Source organism: Arachis stenosperma, chromosome 9 (genome assembly GCF_014773155.1).
Source record: "Arachis stenosperma cultivar V10309 chromosome 9, arast.V10309.gnm1.PFL2, whole genome shotgun sequence".
Taxonomy (NCBI): domain Eukaryota; kingdom Viridiplantae; phylum Streptophyta; class Magnoliopsida; order Fabales; family Fabaceae; genus Arachis; species Arachis stenosperma.
The window spans coordinates 79,412,443-79,418,905 of record NC_080385.1 but is presented as its reverse complement, the minus strand read 5'-3'; the positions used below and the strand labels follow the sequence as shown (position 1 = coordinate 79,418,905).

The 6,463-nt window shown below is 40.6% G+C and overlaps 1 non-coding gene across 1 annotated transcript; it reads left to right on the top strand.

The window, feature by feature from the left end:
- Positions 1 to 5,872: 5,872 nt before the first annotated feature.
- LOC130953494 (small nucleolar RNA R71) lies at positions 5,873 to 5,979 on the top strand. Its single transcript, XR_009075664.1, has one exon. It is a non-coding gene; the product is annotated as a small nucleolar RNA R71 (small nucleolar RNA).
- Positions 5,980 to 6,463: the final 484 nt, after the last annotated feature.

The following is a 6,463-nucleotide window of genomic DNA, read 5'->3' as shown; positions in this document are numbered from 1 at the left end:
ATTTTTATTTGTTTCAGAGAAGTCATAATAATTCTATAAATTCATGTTCCTTATACATCAACATCCTTTTATTCAAATTCAAATATGCAATGTTCATGTCATGCATTCAAAATCACAAATAATACCACCACATTTAAGTAAACAAGACTACTCTTAAATATAACTCAATTTCTCATGCAATACATAACTTCTTCTTCTTCTTTTTTTAATTCAAGCTTTAGTGAGCAATACATGAGACAATTTTTTTTAACTAAAAGTACTAAAGATGATGCAAGTAATCAAAGCAACAGAAAACAGAAGACAACACAATAAGAACGGAAGAGAAATAGAATGAAAGGAACTCAACCACCTCAGTTATGCTGGTGGTTATCTCATTCCATCATGAAGAACATTCTTCTCCCTTTGGTGTTAGACAGAAAAGCCATAAGCGAAGCATCAACACCAAACTTAAAGATTTTTTTATCCTCAAGCAAAGAAGAAATGCAAACAGAGAGAGACATAAAAGCAATTAATATGATGAAAGAAGAAGATAAAGATAAAAGAACAAGAGAGAATTAGGATTTGGGAGGTGGATGAGCTGAAATCAGGCGCTGAGGTGGTTCAATTGGGCGTCATATGCGACGCGTACATGTGAAGCACGCGTCAGGGACACGTCCGTGTGGTGGGGCTTGTGCGCCCAGCATAGTTCCAGCCCCACACCAGCATAACTTTCTAGTCAAAACACCTTTTATACCGATTTTACTCATCCACGCGTGCGCGTGCTCGACGCGTACGCGTGGAGTGTCAAAAGTGCAAATGACGCGCATGCATCATGGACGTGTACGCGTGAGCCAATTTGTGCGCAAAGCACACTTCCTGCTCCCCTCCCGCGCAATTTTCTGCCCAAGCACCCATTTACGCTGATTTTCAAGGTCACGCGTACGCGTCTGGGACGCGCACGCGTGGACGGCTAAAGGCGCAAATGACGCGCACGTGTGAGGTTTGCGTACGCGTGATCTTGTTTGTGCACAAAGACTCCAGCACAGCTTTTGGCCTTCTTCGTCTCTTCTCTCTCTCTCTCTCTCTTTTTGAAATATTCAATTCCTGCTTCGAAAATAGCTGTATGATCAGATAAAACTCGATAAGAATCAGATAAATAAGAAAACTACTACTACAAAAATAACTAAGGATACGAAATTATCGCGTTGCCTCCCGACAAGCGCTTCTTTAATGTCACTAGCTTGACGGTCAGTTCTGCTAATTCAGCAGATGAGCGGACCTCTGGCGATCAATCTCGCCTCCAAGATAGTGCTTCAACCTCTGGCCATTCACTGTAAATTTTCTATCAGAATTCTCTTCCTGTATTTCCACATGACCATATGGTGAAGCTCTGGTAACCACAAACGGTCCTAACCACCGGGATTTCAGCTTCCTTGGAAAGAATTTGAGCCTTGAATTATACAGAAGCACTCGCTGTCCTGGCTCAAAGACTCTGATGGCAATCTTCTTGTCATGTAATAACTTGGTTCTCTCCTTATAGAGCTTGGCATTCTCATAGGCTGAGTATCTGAATTCATCAAGCTTATTTAACTGGAGCATTCGCTTAATTCCTGCAGCTTCTGAATCAAAGTTCAGATACCTGATTGCCTAGTAAGCTTTATTCTCTAGCTCAACTGGCAAGTGACAGGCTTTGCCATAGACTAACTGATAAGGGAACAAGCCAATGAGAGTCTTGTACGCTGTCCGGTATGCCCAAAGAGCTTCATCAAGCTTCCTAGACCAGTCTTTTCTTGAAACACTGACGGTCTTCTCTAGAATCCTCTTAAGTTCCCTGTTGGAAACTTCAACCTGTCTACTTGTCTAAGGGTGATAGGGGGTTGTGACTTTATGATGGACTCCATATCTCTGCAGAAGAGAGTCCAGCTGTCTGTTGCAGAAATGTCCTGCATCACTAATAAGTGCACTTGGGACACCAAACCAGCTAAAGATATATCTCTGAAGAAAGCTCATGACCACATTGGCATCATTGGTGGGTAGAGCCACAGCTTCCACCCACTTGGACACATAATCAACTGCCACTAGAATATAGTTGTTTGAATGTGAGGGTGAAAAGGGTCCCATGAAGTCAATATCCCACACATCAAACAACTCAACCTCAAGAATCCCTTACTGTGGCATTTCATGGTTGGCAGGGAGATTTGTGGCTTTTTCACATCTGTCATAGTGCTTTACAAATACTCTTGCGTCCCTGAAGAGAGTCAGCCAGTAGAATCCGCTCTAAAGGACCTTTGTAACTGTCCTTTCACCATCAAAGTGGCCTCCATAATCTGAACCATGATAGTGCCAGAGAATCTGCTGTGTTTCTTCATTTGGGACACATCTCCGGATGATACCATCTGAACACCTCTTAAAAAGATATGGTTCCTCCCAAATGTAGTACTTTGCATCCGTCAATAGCTTCTTTACTTGTTGCCTGTTGTACTCCTTTGGAATGAAATTCATGGCTTTATAATTTGCAATATCTGCAAACCATGGAGCTTGTTGAATGAGAAATAACTGCTCATCTGGAAATGTCTCAGTCACAGCTGTGGGTGGTTGTACTCCTGCTTCAGGCTCAATTCTGGAGAGATGGCCAACTACTTGATTTTCTGATACTTTCTTATCTTTTATCTCAATATCAAACTCCTAAAGGAGCAACACAGATATGATTAATCTTGGTTTAGAATCCTGTTTGGTTAGAAGGTACTTCAAAGCAGCATGATTAGTATAAATAATAACCTTAGAACTAAGTAAATAGGACTTAAAACTTATCAACAGCATACACAACAACTAATAATTCCTTTTTTGTAGTTGTGTAATTCTTTTGTGCATCATTTAACACACGACTGGCATAGTAAATGACATGTACAAGCTTACCATGCCTCTATCCTAAAACAACTCCTATAGCAAAATCACTAGCATCACACATCAATTCAAATGGTAAATCCCAGTCAGGGGGAGCTATAATGGGAGTAGAGGTAAGGTTTACTTTCAGAGTTTTAAAAGCATGCAGACAGTCAGAATCAAAGACAAAAGGAACATCAACAACCAACAGGTTGCTCAATGGTTTAGCAATTTTAGAAAAGTCCTTTATAAATCTCCTATAAAATCCTGCATGACCCAAGAAACCCTGACTGCCTTAACATTTGCTAGTGGTGGTAATTTTTCAATTACCTCCACCTTTACTCTGTCAACCTCAATCCCCTTACTTGAAATCCAGTGTCCAAGAACAATACCTTCTGAAAAGAGATAGATGCTTAAGGCAGGATTCAAAAGAATTACCAAAAATGTCATCCATGAATACCTCAATGAACTTTTTAACCATGTCAGAAAAAATTGAAAGCATACACCTCTGAAAAGTTGCTGGAGCATTACAAAGTCCGAATGGCATTCTCCTGTAGGCAAATACTCCAAAGGGGCATGTGAATGCTATCTTCTCTTGATTTTGAAGGTCCACTGCAATTTGATTATATCCAGAATATCCATCTAGAAAACAATAAAAAGCATGACCAGCTAACCTCTCAAGCATTTGATCAATGAAAGGCAGGGGGAAATGATCCTTCCTTGTAGCAGTGTTGAGACTCCTGTAGTCTATACACATTCTCCATCCTGTGATTGTTCTTGTAGGAATAAGCTCATTCTTTTCATTGTGGATTACTGTCATCCCTCCTTTCTTGGGAACTACCTGCACAGGACTTACCCAAGGACTGTCAGAAATAGGGTAAATAGTACCTGCTTCCCATAATTTCATTACCTCTTTTTGGACCACCTCTTTCATGGTTGGATTGAGTCTCCTTTGTGGTTGCACAACTAGTTTAGCATCATCTTCAAGAAGGATCTTGTGCATACACTTGGTTAGACTAATCCCCTTCAGGTCACTAATGGTCCACCCAAGAGCTATTTTATGGCTCTTGAGCACTGAAACAAGCACTTCTTCCTCTTAAAGCTTCAGAGAAAAGCTAATAATCACCGGACATGAATCATTTTCACCCAAGAACACATATGTTAGAGAAGGAGGTAAAGGTTTGAACTCAAACTTGGGGGCTTCCTCCTCTGCTTTAGGCGTGTAAACCATAGCCTTTTGGGGTGGTGAATCATCAACTTTAACTTATTCATACTCAGAAACAGGATCCAGAATGTCATCAAGCACCTCAGCTTTCAGTACCTATTGAACAAGTGGTTCAATAACATCTATTTTCATGCACCCTTCAGAATCATTAGGGTGTTTGAGAGCCTCAAAAACATTTAGGACCGCCTGTTCTTCATTGATCCTCAGGGTTAATTCACCCTTTTGCACATCAATCAGAGCTCTACATGTAGTTAAAAAGGGTCTACCAAGTATAATATAGGATTTTACCTCCTCTTCCATGTCTAATATAACAAAATCAACAAGAAAAATAAATAGTCCTACTTTAACAAGTAAATCCTCAACCACACCCACAAGTAATTTAATAGAAAGATCAGCAAGTTGAAGAAAAATACGAGTGGGTTTTACCTCCTCAATTTAAAGCTTTTTCATCACTGAAAGTGGCATTAGATTGATACTAGCTCCAAGGTCACATAAAGCTCTCTGAATGGTGACATCTCCAATGGTGCAAGGAATGACAAAGCTCCCTAGGTCTGGCATCTTCTCAGGAAGGTTGTGTTGAATAATTGCACTACATTCCTTGGTTAACACCACTATTTCTGGTTCCTTCCAATTCCTCTTGTGGGTCAACAACTCTTTCATAAATTTAGTATAAAGAGGCATTTGCTCAAGAGCCTCTGCAAAAGGAATGTTGATCTGTAGCTTCTTGAAGACATCTAAAAATTTAGAGAACTACTATTCTTTGGAAGCCTTCTAAAGCCTCTGAGGATATGGCATTTTTGACTTGTATTCCGGAGCCTTTGGCAAGGTAGGGTAAGTGTCAAGAGAATCAGGGAATGGGTTGTCTGCACGCTTAGGAGGGGCGCGCTCTACTTCTTCCTTCTTCTCCTCTGGAGCTTCTTTGCAACTAACTCTTCATTGTCCTTGGTCTCAGAGCCAGCTACTTTACCACTTCTCAACTGAATAACATTGCAATCTTCTCTTGGGTTCACTACTGTATCACATGGTAATGTACTTGCAGACCTCTCAGGTGTTTGCTTGCTCGGCTGGCCCATTTACACTTCCAAGTTTCTAATGGAGGCTCTGGTTTCCTGCATAAAACTCCTCATTATCTCCTATTTAGAATCTTCCTTGGATTTAGAGTTATCTTGCTGAGGCTGTTGTTGCTGCTGAGGTTGAAATTGGTGGTTATTGTAATTGTTCTGTTGGAAGCTGCCCTAAGAATTATTGTTGAAATTCTGAGGTCTCTGAAGTTGGTCTCTCCACCCAAATTTTGGCTGATTTCTCTATCCTTGATTGTATGTTTGAGAATAGGGGTCATTATTGGGATTTCTAGAACCACTCCCCATGTAATTGACCTGTTCAGAAGAGGATTGAGCATAATCATAATTATCATTGTGCACTAAATTTCCTGCCATGTCATAGGAGACCTCTTGAGGTGAATTTTAGGTGTTGATAGCTGAGACTTGCATGCCACCCATGTGTTGAGTAAGTAGACTTATTTGCTGAGACATAAGCTTGTTCTGAGCAAGAATAGCATTAAGAGCTTCTACTCCCATGACACCTGTCTTCTGAGGAGCCTCAGAGTTCACAGGATTCCTGTTAGATGAGTATAAATATTGGTTGCTAGAAACCAATTCAATAAGCTTAATAATCTCCTCTGGTGTCTTCTTCTTGTGTAATGAACCTCCTGCAGAATTATCGAAGCACATCTTGGACATTTCACCCAAACCTTCATAGAAGATGTCTAGTTAGGTCCATTTGGAGAACATGTCCGGAGGACATTGCCTAGTCAGTAGCTTGTATCTCTCCCAAGCTTCATATAGAGTTTCACCATCCTTCTGCTTAAAGGTCTGAACCTCCATCCTAAGCTTAGTCAACTTCTTTGGTGGGAAAAATTTAGTGAGAAACTCAGTAACAACCTTGTTCCAAGTATCTAGACTCTTCTTGGATTGGGAATCTAGCTATAGCTTTGCTCCATTCCTCAAAGCAAACGGGAAGAGCATGAGTTTATATACCTCTGGGTTCACTCCATTTGTCTTAACAGTATCATAAATCTGCAGAAAACTAGAAATAAACTGATTTGGGTCTTCGTGGGAAAGACCATGATACTGGCAGTTTTGTTGCACCAGGGTGACCAGTTGTGGCTTCAACTCAAAGTTGTTAGCAGCTATAGGAAGCACCACAATGCCTTTTCCATAAAGATCTACAGTAGGAGCAGAGTAAGAGCCAAGTACTCTCCTTTGTTGCTCATTTTCATTCGGATTTTTCACATTGGCATTATCAGCATTGTTAGGATCCATAGTGAATTCTACAGCCTTGCAAATTCTAGCTTGTTGTAAATGCCGCCTGAAAGTC